This window comes from Anomaloglossus baeobatrachus (genome assembly GCF_048569485.1).
Source record: "Anomaloglossus baeobatrachus isolate aAnoBae1 chromosome 5 unlocalized genomic scaffold, aAnoBae1.hap1 SUPER_5_unloc_13, whole genome shotgun sequence".
Lineage (NCBI taxonomy): Eukaryota > Metazoa > Chordata > Amphibia > Anura > Aromobatidae > Anomaloglossus > Anomaloglossus baeobatrachus.
The window spans coordinates 302,339-315,670 of record NW_027441788.1 but is presented as its reverse complement, the minus strand read 5'-3'; the positions used below and the strand labels follow the sequence as shown (position 1 = coordinate 315,670).

General features: G+C 48.0%; 2 pseudogenes; both read left to right on the top strand.

Moving 5' to 3' along the window:
• The window catches only part of LOC142258843 (uncharacterized), a 63,671-nt pseudogene that overhangs the window by 4,073 nt on the left and 46,266 nt on the right, over window positions 1–13,332 (top strand).
• On the top strand, window positions 2,295–3,211 carry LOC142258835 (hydroxyacyl-coenzyme A dehydrogenase, mitochondrial pseudogene; annotated as a pseudogene).

The window sequence follows — 13,332 nt, the reverse complement described above, 5'->3', positions numbered from 1 at the left end:
CTTGGTGGGCCGAGCAGGGCATCGCTGCGGCCGCTGGGGCTTGGAAGGCCGCACCTGGCGTGGCTGCGGCCTGCTTCAGCGTCGCCGCACCGGACGCCTCTTCGGGGACCGCGGGCGTGGCAGCAGGGGTCGGGGCACTTGCGCTGGCCGGGGCATCACTCGACTCACCCACCGGTGGCAGCATCGGGGTCTGCGTCATCGCCGTCCTGTCTGGCACTCGGCGCGCGGCTCTCCTTTCATAGGCCCGAACCGCCGCGGTCATCTCCAGCATTTCCATTCGTTCTTCCCGGATCTGCTCCACAACCCGGTTCTCCAGTCGGTCGCAGAACTGGGCCAGCTCCCGATACCACCAGGCAGCGGAGCCCGGTTCTGGATTTCTGCGGTCAGACGCCATTTCTTCTGCGCCCTCTTCTGCACGACTCTCCAGCTGTGGACTCGCCGTTGCCTCTGATAACAAGCTGTTCAGTTTCTGCTCTGCCTCTTTCAGCAGCTCCTCTCCCAGCAGCAGGCTTGTGGCTCTCTTTCCTTCCCGCCGTCTCTGGACGCTTCCACTCTCATAGCTGGCAAGGTCCGAACCCTGCAGGGGATCTCTGGGTAGCCACACCTCTTCGTGGGCGGTAACTTCTTCCAGCGCGGGCTGCTGTTGTTTTTCAGCGCGCTTTTCATGGTGGCAATATGGCGGCGCTTCCAATTTTTCAAGCGGACCGCCCAGGCACATGGTCACCTGTCTGAACAGGTCTAGTCCTTATCCTGTTCGTGACGCCAGATGTGAAGCCCCACAGGTGTTGTGTCGGTGCATACCTTCAGGGACTCCACGTAGCTGGTTCTGGTCACAGGTAGGGAATCTTCGGTTTTGATCGTGACGCCACTCTCAGTATTGCGGTCAGTGGGGACCGCCACTGCAGGTTAGGGGACGCCTGGGGCTGATGGTGGGTGCAGTCGGATGTAGTAGCCTCCTGAGAGTGAGGCAAGCCCCAGGGCCCTGTGTAGGTTTGTAGTACCACAAGTCGCAGAATGACTCACACAGGCAGAACTGTCTTTCAAGGGCTTTACTCACATTTGATGGCAGGGTGAGTAGCCCGGGCGTAGCTGGGATGAACCAGATGGGAACCGGGTATCCTTCAGGCTGACTTTATGAGGGTGACTACTGACTCGCCTTCCTTAGCCCTTGGTGGTTTGGGGTGACCCCGACTTTGAGTCCCTATGGGGGTCACCCAGGGAAGATGCTGCAGCCTCTCTCCCCTTCGTTCGCCGTGTGCTTGTCGCCTGGGCCAGATCACTCCAGCTTCTTGCCTCCTGTGAGCTATGGGCCCTAACTGTGGCTACGTGGCTGCGGCTTTTGTGGTGTTGTGGCGTGGGCTTTGAGAGCCCCACACCGGCAGGTTTAGCAAAAGAAAGCTGAATCTATCTCCGCTTCGGGATCTGCCGCCCGGTTGGGCCTGGTGCTCTCTAGCAGTCTCCTTACTTCCCACTCCGTGCTTTCTCTCTAGCTGAAGCTGGCTTTCAGGTAGCACTCCTAGTTGACCGTTCTCCCCCGTCAGTAGCCACTGCGCGGGCGCTGTTAGACAGCATCAACCCCACAGGTCTGCTCCTCACTGAGCCCTCTGGAGTTCTCCTCTAACTGACTCACTGCTCCTCCTCTCCTGTTCTTGCCTACGCCACCTAGCAACCAGACTCTCCACCACACCCCTTGAGAGGAGATGGAGGCTTTTTACCCCCTGCCACTATTCCAGTGGAGGTATAGGCTTTGCCCCCTCCTGGGACCCCCAGGGGTCCTCTCATGGGTACATGTGTGAGACCTGATCACTATGCGCCTGTGTTCCACACCCCTGTCAGCCTTCTGGATTACCTGTATTGTACTGTCCCCAGCATGGGTGCAGTACTCAGTGGTGCCTGACCAGGTCAGGGGCGCCACATGTGTGTAGATAGCTAGATAATAGAAAAATAAAAGTTACAGCCGCACACTGAAATACCACATTTTTAAACTACCAAAAAATATCTAATAAAATTATTGCTTTAGAGAATGTGAACTACTGGCAAACTACCCTGGAAGGAATGGAGACACCTACAGAAGGAGATTTGACACCTAGACCCTGATTCTTCAAAGCAATTATGCCAGAATTCTGACAGAAATCCCTTTTCAATCAATTTTTTGTGCAACACAGAGTTGTGAAAAAAAAATCGTGCGACTAAATCATCACGGCGCGCTGTGCTGACATCACTCGCATGTCCTTCAGCTCCCAACAGTACAAGCAGACATGGCCTCCTCTTGCTGGTAGCTCATAGCGAAATGTATGACCTCCAGCGCCACCGCGAAGAAGCTGACTATAAAGCACGTGACTGTGATCGGAGGAGGCCTGATGTTTGCCAGGATAGTGCATGTAGCTGCAGCAACCAGACACACTGTTGTTTTAGTGGACCAGACTGATGACATCTTGAAAAAGTCTGCCAAAAGTATTGAAGACAGCTTGAAAAGGGTCACTAAGAAGATGTTTGCGGACAAGCCTGAGGCTGCTGCACAGTTCATCAGCAAAACGCTCTCAAACTTCAGCACAAGCACAGACCCAGCGGCCGTGGTGCACAGCAATGATCTGGTGATGGAAGCCAAAATAGAAAACTTGGAAGTGAAAAACGCACCAATCAAGACACTGGACAGATTGCACCAGAACACACCATATTTGCCAGCAACACATTCTTATTGGTAATAACTGACATAGCCAACTCCACAACTAGGCAGGATCAGTTTGGAGGGCTGCATTTCTTTAATCCAGTACCAATGATGAAGCTGGTGGAGGTCATTAAGACACCAATGACTAGCCCAACGACTTCTGACTCTCTCATGGACTTCAGTTAAACACTAGGAAAAATGCCTGTGTCATGTAAAGACACCCCAGGGTTCATTGTTAACCGTCTTCTGGTACCATACCTAATGTAATTCGTGCATCTTCATGAAAGAGGTCATGCATCGAAGGAAGACATGCATGTTGCAATTAAATTGGAAGCCCGTTACCCAATGGGTCCTTTTGAGCTTTTGGATTATGTTGGTCTTGACACTAGTAAATACACCATTGATGGTTGGTACCAGATGGAACCTGAAAACCCCCTTTTTGCCCCCAGTGAATTGCTCAATAAGCTTGGAAAGAAGACCAGAGAAGGGTTTTATAAAGACAGATGGTTGGCCTGGCTGCACTGCAGAGCTATATTGTTATAGTCTCTTGTTTGCTTTGATTACGATGACAGTTGTTGTTTTTACATTGCACGGTTTTCTCAGCACTTATTAACACTCTAGTGCCTTACAGTCATGATTCTCTATTTCATCAACATCCTTTTGTACCGCTGATTCCAAACATTGATACGTCATAGCCATTCTACAGTCAATAATAAATGAATGTACTAAAAATTAATTGTGCAACTTTTGGAGGTTTCACGCCAATTTTAACCAGCTTTGCCAGAATGGGCAGAACTTGGCCAGAAGAAACGTGTGATGCCACCATTTCTCTAATTTATAACAAACTGCGGCGTTCCCTATGCCAGAAATCTCACTTCAGTCCCTGACATCAATTTTCATTGTACATTGCCGGTCTTGGAGCCTTAATGTTTATCTGTGCAGACAGCAAGACCCTGCTACCTACTTTGGTTACAAAGCCTAAGGATAGGCCATCAATGTTACAGTCCCGGACAAGCCCATTAAATATTTGGCATGTGTCTCTATTTGATTTTTGTCTTTGGAAAAAATTTTTTTTTAAATTGTCTATGTTGTGGATCAATGTCACAACGAGATGCTTGCAGACATAGCCAACTGTCATGGTGGCATCAGGATTTGTAGAAATTATAGATTCTGGCACTCTGCATGTTCACTTTTCTGATGTCTGTGAGCAGCGCAGGGAGACGCAGGCATCAAACCACATACTTAGTAAGACTAGCAAGAGTAAAGCGGGCTTTACACGCTACAATAAATCTAACGATGTGTCGGTGGGGTCACGTCGTAAGTGACGCACATCCGGCATCCTTAGTTATATTGTGGCGCGTGAAACCTCCGTGCGATTGCAATTGAACGTCAAAAGGTTCATCGCATGCACGTCGTTCAATTACTAAAAATTGAACATGCGGTTGTTCAATGTTCCCGAGGCAGCACACATCGCTGTGTGTCACACCCCGGGAACGATAAACACAGCTTACCTGCGTCCCGCGGCTCCCTCCGGCAATGCGGAAGGAAGGAGGTGGGCGGGATGTTTACGTCCCGCTCATCTACGCCCCTCCGCTTTTATTGGCCAGCTGCCGTGTGACGTTGAACGTCCCTCCCACTCCAGGAAGTGGATGTTCGCCATCCACATCGAGGTCGTATGGAAGGTAAGTACGTGTGACGGGAATTAATCGTTTGTGCGACACGGTCAACAAATTGAACGTGCCGCACATACGATGGGGGTATGTCACAACGCATGCGAGATCGCATGTGTAATTGACACGTGTAAAGCAGGCTTTATTCTCTGCTGAGCTCCTTGTTAATGTTTTTGATCACATACTGTAGAGGAGCCAGTATCATTCGCTCCCCTTCTGTATATGCTGGCTGGACTATTCCATTAATGCCAGCTATAGTTTAATAGTTTACCTATACAGATGTGGTGAGGTGTTGTGATACAAACTAGTGGTTGTTGTGCATTATTGCTGTGAGCAGTTGTGGTGTTAACCCTTGTTGTCTTTTTGTTTCTGCCTTCCTGCTCTTGCTTTTCTCCTTAGTCTCTCACTGTTTATTTCTGTGAGTTTGCAGTGTGTCTGAATTTTGGTTTTCGCGTCTGTCTTAATCTGTATTTCCATCATACTCCTGCCCCTTCCTTCCTTGTTCAGGGGTAATCCAGAGGTTAGGGATAGCCTAAGGTCTCCTAGCATGAGGGAAAGTATAGGAGCCCCCTGTCCCTCATTATCCTACAGTCACATTGCGACAATCAATCAGATTATTTACTGTAGCACATTCCAGAGAATTGGTGCTAGGAATGGGAGATCCGAATTAATGAAGATGTAACTCTTAAGAGGGCTTTACACTCAACAACATCGCTAACGAGATGTCGTTTGGGTCACGGAATTCGTGACGCACATCCGGCCTCATTAGCGACGTTGTTGCATGTGAAACGTACGAACGACTGCTAACTATCAAAATTACTCACCTAATCGTTGATCGTTGACACGTCGTTCTAATCCCAAATATCGTTGCTGTTGCAGGACGCAGGTTGTTCGTCGTTCCTGAGGCAGCACACATCGCTACGTGTGACACCCCAGGAATGAGAAACAACACCCTACCTGCGTCCTCCGGCAACGAGGTGGGCGTCACCTTCTTTTGGCTGCTTCTCCGCCTCTCCGCTTCTATTGGACGGCTGCCGTGTGACATCGCTGTGAAGCCGCACGAACCGCCCCCTTAGAAAGGAGGCGGTTCGCCGACCACAGCGACGATGCTAGGTAGGTAAGTCCGTGTGACGGGTCCTAGGTGTCGCTGCGTGTAAAGCAACCTTTCGATCTCGTAATTGGACAACAGATTCAGAATAATTTGTTTCATAATTTAATTTCTTATGTTATGGTTTAAAAAAATAAATCTGCTTTGCAAATTATATCATTAAAAAATAATAACATTGTGTTTATTTTTAGCCGATGACTGTATCAGGAATTCAGATGGACCTCTAATATCTTCAGAATTTAAAACAGATGATCAAACTATCACACATGATACATATGAAGAGCATGCTGTTGTCCCAGATATACCTCCAGTCCTTCCTTGGAAAGCTTTATCATCTGATCTTTTGAAACAAGTCCAAAATTCCAATTTATCACAGAATTATAAGCAAAATAAAAGTTACAGAAAGGATGTGGAACATGAAACGGCTCCTACAAGGGAGAAATCATTTTCATGTTCAGAGTGTGGGAAATATTTTATACGAAAATCAAACCTTGTTACACATCAGAAAATTCACACAGGAGAGAAGCCATTTTCATGTTCAGAGTGTGGGAAATGTTTTATTCAGAAAATAAACCTTGTTACACATCAGAAAATTCACACAGGGGAGAAGCCATTTTCATGTTCAGAGTGTGGGAAATGTTTTATTCGGAAATCAGAACTTGTTAGACATCAGAAAATGCACACAGGGGAGAAGCCATTGTCATGTTCAGAGTGTGGGAAATGTTTTATTCAGAAATTAGAACTTGTTAGACATCAGAAAATGCACACAGGGGAGAAGCCATTTTCATGTTCAGAGTGTGGGAAATGTTTTATTCGGAAATCAGATCTTGTTAGACATCAGAAAATGCACACAGGGGAGAAGCCATTTTCATGTTCAGAGTGTGGGAAATGTTTTATTCAGAAATTAGAACTTGTTTTGCATCAAAGATCTCACACAGGGGAGAAGCCATTTTCATGTTCAGAATGCGGGAAATGTTTTATACGAAAATCAAACCTTGTTACACATCAGAAAAATCACACAGGGGAGAAGCCATTTTCATGTTCAGAGTGTGGGAAATGTTTTATTCAGAAATCTATACTTATTTCACATCAAAGATGTCACAAAGAGGAGAAGCCATTTTCATGTTCAGAGTGTGGGAAATGTTTTAAATGGAAATCAGCACTTGTTGTGCATCAAAAAAAGCACACAAAATAAACCAGTTTTATGTTCTGAATGTGGAAAATGTAATTCTCAGATCTTGTTAAACATGTGAAGAAGCCACACAGGGAAGGAACCTTTTTCATGTTGTGAATAATTGAAATGTTTAACTGGTAAATCAAGTCTTGCCGACCATCAGAAAACCAACAGTAGAGTAGAGTAGCCATTCTTGCTTTTAGAATTTGGCAAATGTTTTTTTTTTTTTTATCATTAATCAAGTCCTGTTGTCACAGGAGTCACATGGGAGAAGCCATCACGATGTACTAGAATTCAAAGGATTTTATCCAAAAATTGGCTACAAGTGCTCTAGTAAGAATTGGTGAGGGAAAGAACCATTTTCTTTCTTTTTAAACTTATCGTATTTTTCGGACCTTAAGACACACCTAGGTTTTAAAGGAGGAAAATAGGGAAAATAAATTGTAAAAATGTGGTCATGACGCACTGTTATGGGGTGAATTTGCTGCTGACACTGTTACTGGAGTAATATCCCCCAATTTCTAGCACAATGACGACTTTCTCTTTAAATATTGCTTATCACAAATCTGTGACTGCCTTTTTTATTTACTAAAGCATTGGAGAGCTGCAGATTAGTGAATTTTCTAAATATAATCCAGTACCAAAACGTTTGGAAGTGTCCTTAATGTCCCCCGAAAGGAACTTCCAGGTTGTGAGATCACACAACCCTCAGCGATCACTGATAGTGAAAGAGTGAGCTCTACGACCCCAGCTCTGCAGCATATAGGGAAGCCCTTTTTTTTAATTATTTCATGAATTTCATGAAATAATTAAAAAAAAAAAAAAAAACGACGTGGGCTTTGCCCCATTTTTGTGTCTAGCCGGGTGCAACTAGGCAGCTGGGGATTGGAATCCGCAGCACAGGTTAGCCCAAGCTTTCTGGGCGCCTCTGCTGCGAATTGCAGTGCGCAGGCGCCCCAGAAAATGGCGCTTTCATAGAAGCGCCATCATCTGGCGCTGTATCCAACTACCAATGTGCACCATGACCTCTGGGTTTTCCCCAGCCCCACCCAGAAATCTGTCTATCCGATCCGCAATATGCCGAACCCGAGCACCCGGGAGACAACACACTGTTCAGCATTCACGGTCTCGGTGACAGATGACCTTGTCTGTCCGCCTAATTATAGAGTCTCCTACCACCAACAAATGTCTGGCCTTTGCTGCACTCCTATTTCCCTCCATCCTACAGCAGTCGTTTTCCTGATTGCTAGTAGCAACGTCTTGCTGTAGTGATCCTAGTCCTGGCCCTGCATTCCTAATATCAGCCACACAGGCATATTTACTAGGTTGTGCCAGATCAGGACTGGGCTCCCTGACACTTTTCCCCCTACCTCTTCGTCTGTTACCCAGCTACCTACCTCTGGGTCCTGACCTTCCCCTCCTCCACCCACCTCCATAGCACTGGCCCCAGCCAGAGCCGCTCAGTGAGCTCTAAACTCCTCTCCAGGTTTGCAATGCTCCTGAGTGTTGTGAGCGGCATATTTAGATCAGTTACCTGGGCTTCCAAATATGTAACACGCTGACATCGAGTGAAGACATATTCACCCTCGAACGACTGCTCAAGGCAGGCATACATCTGACAAGACACACACCAGGTAGCATTGTCCATGGAGCCGCTATTAAATGGGGATAAACAGTGTAGATAAAAGTAGAAAAACAATGGGAAACTTGTAAGGAAAACTCCAAACTCTGCTCTTGTGTCACACTATGATATTGTGTTTATACTATGCACTTTCCTGCCCCCTCAGACTTTACTGCCCCTCACAAGCTCAGTGACCCTCACTTACTGTGGCCGGGGTAAATAGTTCTGGAACAATCTAGAAACAGCTGTGGCCACTGCCCCCTCAGACCTCACTGCTCATCCCTGGATTTCCAGGATATCTGCTCCATGTCCGTCCACGGCTTCCAGGATGTGTCCTGTCTACATACAGCCTCCATTACCTCACTGTGACCCCCTGACATAACCTCCCCTCACCCAGCACCATGACACCCAGCACAGCAGAGCCCTGCATACACTGAGGAGCTGATCATGTGACCCTGACTCCTCCCCTCCATGTGACATCATCACAGGTCCTGTAAGCACAGAGCAGCCATATATCTAGTGTGCGGCTCTGCAGGAGGAGGTAGGTGCAGGGTATTATATATCTAGTGTGCGGCTCTGCAGGTGGAGGTAGGTGCAGGGTATTATATATCTAGTGTGCGGCTCTGCAGGTGGAGGTAGGTGCAGGGTATTATATATCTAGTGTGCGGCTCTGCAGGTGGAGGTAGGTGCAGGGTATTATATATCTAGTGTGTGGCTCTGCAGGTGGAGGTAGGTGCAGGGTATTATATATCTAGTGTGTGGCTCTGCAGGTGGAGGTAGGTGCAGGTTATTATATATCTAGTGTGCGGCTCTGCAGGTGGAGGTAGGTGCAGGGTATTATATATCTAGTGTGCGGCTCTGCAGGTGGAGGTAGGTGCAGGGTATTATATATCTAGTGTGCGGCTCTGCAGGTGGAGGTAGGTGCAGGGTATTATATATCTAGTGTGCGGCTCTGCAGGTGGAGGTAGGTGCAGGGTATTATATATCTAGTGTGCGGCTCTGCAGGTGGAGGTAGGTGCAGGGTATTATATATCTAGTGTGCGGCTCTGCAGGTGGAGGTAGGTGCAGGGTATTATATATCTAGTGTGCGGCTCTGCAGGTGGAGGTAGGTGCAGGGTATTATATATCTAGTGTGCGGCTCTGCAGGTGGAGGTAGGTGCAGGGTATTATATATCTAGTGTGCGGCTCTGCAGGTGGAGGTAGGTGCAGGGTATTATATATCTAGTGTGCGGCTCTGCAGGTGGAGGTAGGTGCAGGGTATTATATATCTAGTGTGCGGCTCTGCAGGAGGAGGTAGGTGCAGGGTATTATATATCTAGTGTGCGGCTCTGCAGGTGGAGGTAGGTGCGGGGTATTATATATCTAGTGTGCGGCTCTGCAGGTGGAGGTAGGTGCGGGGTATTATATATCTAGTGTGCGGCTCTGCAGGTGGAGGTAGGTGCGGGGTATTATATATCTAGTGTGCGGCTCTGCAGGTGGAGGTAGGTGCGGGGTATTATATATCTAGTGTGCGGCTCTGCAGGTGGAGGTAGGTGCAGGGTATTATATATCTAGTGTGCGGCTCTGCAGGTGGAGGTAGGTGCAGGGTATTATATATCTAGTGTGCGGCTCTGCAGGTGGAGGTAGGTGCAGGGTATTATATATCTAGTGTGCGGCTCTGCAGGTGGAGGTAGGTGCAGGGTATTATATATCTAGTGTGCGGCTCTGCAGGTGGAGGTAGGTGCAGGGTATTATATATCTAGTGTGCGGCTCTGCAGGTGGAGGTAGGTGCAGGGTATTATATATCTAGTGTGCGGCTCTGCAGGTGGAGGTAGGTGCAGGGTATTATATATCTAGTGTGCGGCTCTGCAGGAGGAGGTAGGTGCAGGGTATTATATCTAGTGTGCGGCTCTGCAGGTGGAGGTAGGTGCAGGGTATTATATATCCGATGTGCGGCTCTGCAGGAGGAGGTAGGTGCAGGGTCTCTATTATTTTCTCTCCTTCATTTCCATGTTTCTGTCGTCTTTTCTTTGTTGCTATGACGACGCTGAAGTCGGTTTCTTATTCAGGAATTATGTTTTGTGTTTTTTTCCTCTTTTTACAGGTTTTTATCTACAAAAATAAAAACAATATAATACACTGCAGTGCGGAGCCCGGATGTGAATACAACAACAAAAATGATGAAACCGGCAGAAAAAACGGCATCAAAGTGGCACCGAAGGGAGTTATGGAAAGGGTTAAAGGACTCCGCACTGCATTGCACTTTATTATTGTTATTTTTTTGTGTTTGCTGTTTAACCCCTTAATGACCGCTGATACACCTTTTAACGCTAATCAGTACACGACACAGACAGAGCCGCGGTATGACATTGAAGTCGGGTGAAGTTCACCTGAGTTCATTCTCATCTCGCAACTCTGTCTGCTGTCAGCCGACATGTATCAATGACATTGTGCATCACACACACGGAACATTTCACACGGACATTACACATACTCATACACAGCCATTCCACACGCACACACGGCTAGCATACGCCATCACACGGATGTCATACGTACCGGAGAAACACCCATAAAAAACTGAACACGGACCCGAAAAACGGAACGTGTGACACGTACGTTTTTTATGCGGAAGTGTGCTTTAGGCCTTAGACCTGATGTGCAGTTGGGTACCCCATGCCTGTCCTTTACAAAGTATTCCAGCCACGTAAACTAGAGTTAAACCAAAACAATCCACAGAGCTGACTTCTTACACAGGGCAGAAGACAGAAAATCGCGCAGTGCCTTACTTGCCCCCTCCCAACAAAATAGCAGCAGCACACAGTTTGTTTAGCAAGAGTCTTATCTCAAAAGAATTCTTCATCCAGACTTAGCTTTCCAAAACATCCAACTTTCCTAATACCCACTGGTATACACAATCCTAGCAGAAAATTGAGTCTACTTACATACCGTCACAGCACTAATATTCTACTGAAAGGAAAAATAATTACTTTGCTATAAAACCTTCGTCTCCATTTTGAGGGGAAGAAACATACAATATCTCACTATAAGGACAGATCCCAGGACCACTTGTCCACTCATTCATTGATTCCAGAAACTTATGTAACAATACACCTTCCAAGGATCAGTTAACCTCACATGTAAATAAAATTATCTAAACCGCTCTTGACACTGATGGGAAAAAATATATATGTCAGGTATCCACTCAAATACTCTATATGGCTATGCCCTGTGACATTTCACAACCAGAACATCTTTTCACAGTCCACAGTATGGCCTATAACCATTAATTTATACATACATATTATTACACCAAGTCCCTTATCTCAATTACTCGTCACTTTAATGTTATTCAGAGGCTTCTCATCAATATACAACTTACTGCCTGCCTACTTTATCTAGGCATTAGTATGAAACCACTTATGAACACATATCCCTAGTCCAGTGTATTGCACATCAAAGATGCAAAGATGGCCAAAGCAAAACACAAAACACAGCACATGTAATTATACAGAGACTGTCCCAATTCCGTACTATGCAATCTATGCAATCAGTTAATGGACGGACAACAGATTATCTTATTACTCTATTTTTCAACTCTCATTCAGACATGCATGAAAAAACAATACTCACTGGTGATGCCAGAGTTCTTGAATAGTGTTGAGCGGACCCGGATCGGCAAAATCTGGATCCGCACGGTTTGAGCGGCAGATCCGAGTCCAACCCGAACGCGGGATTCCGGGTGCACGATCCGGATCCGTTTTGGTTTTTTTTCTCCTCTCCTCTCCTCTCCTCTCCTTTCCTCTCCTTTTCTCTCCTTTCCTCTCTCTCCGGATCGGATCTAGACTTCTTTGTAAACCCGCCGCGGATCCGCCGGACCCCGATTATTTGCAATCCTCTCAACTCTATTCTTGAACCGTGTGTACAGCCTTACCCAGCAAATACGGGAAATCAGACAGAGTGAAATAAAGTGTAAGAATTGCATGGCAGGTCAGTGAAGCTGCACTGATTGCACCCTGACTGCTGAGCCCTGTATGTAAGGGGTTAAAATCCCACTCGCATGCCCGAACCCTGCCCCCGTTATGGTGTCCAATCCCACTATTTTCCTCACTATTGGCTCCCCTATATAATTCCCCTTACTTCCTGGATTCGGCCTCTCCTCATCCTGAGACCTGGACGCTGCTCTGCTGTTGGCAACCCGGACACAGTCTGCTGCTGGTGAGAGATGGCCGACACTTTGGCTGCTAACATAAGGGACAGAATCAGGAGGGATGGTGACGCCTGGCTTACCGCTTTCTTAGATAAGCCGCGTCCCGTCCCTCCTGAGGCTCAGGCGGTGACCCCGGACGGCAGGCGGTCCGCTCGGCGTACCTGTCCGCCGAAGAACCTGAGTCCCACACCGATAATGCCGCGGGGCGTGCGCACTTCTCGTGCTCGCGCCTCATGACTAGCCCCCCAAACCCTCCCTCGGTTCCCGACCGCAGTGGCTACACGCCAGTACTGTCCCTCTGGCAGCGTGGACCTGCGGTCGGTAGCTGTGGCTTCACGGGGCGTTCGCACTTCTCGTGCGCGTGCCTCGTGACTAGTACCGCCCACTTTCACCCAGCTCCCGACCGCAGCGGCTGTGAGCCAGGACTGTCCCCCTGGCTGCATGTATCTGCGGCCGGGAGCTGTTAACCCCCATGAACCACCAACTCATGCGGATCCCTCCCCCCTTATCCCCTCCCAGCTCCTCACTCCCTTCCAGCTCCCGACCGCAGCGGCTGTGAGCCAGGACTGTCCCCCTGGCCGCATGTATCTGCGGTCGGGAGCTGTTAACCCCCATGTACCACCAACTCATGCAGATCCCTCCCCCCTCACCCCCTCCCAGCTCCTCACCCCCTCCCAGCTTCCGGCCATGGCTGCTGCATGCAGACATTCTCCCCGTGTCAGTGTGGAGCCGCGGCCAGTAATAGTTAACCCCTGCCTTTCCGAACCGCTATTAAAACAGCCACCACCGTCACTAACAATAACAGGGGGACACCATGACTGTGGCTCCTCGTTTATGGGAGGATCTGCAGGCATAGTACACCCCCTACCCCCCCCTCTCAGTTTATTCAGCAGGGTGCACCC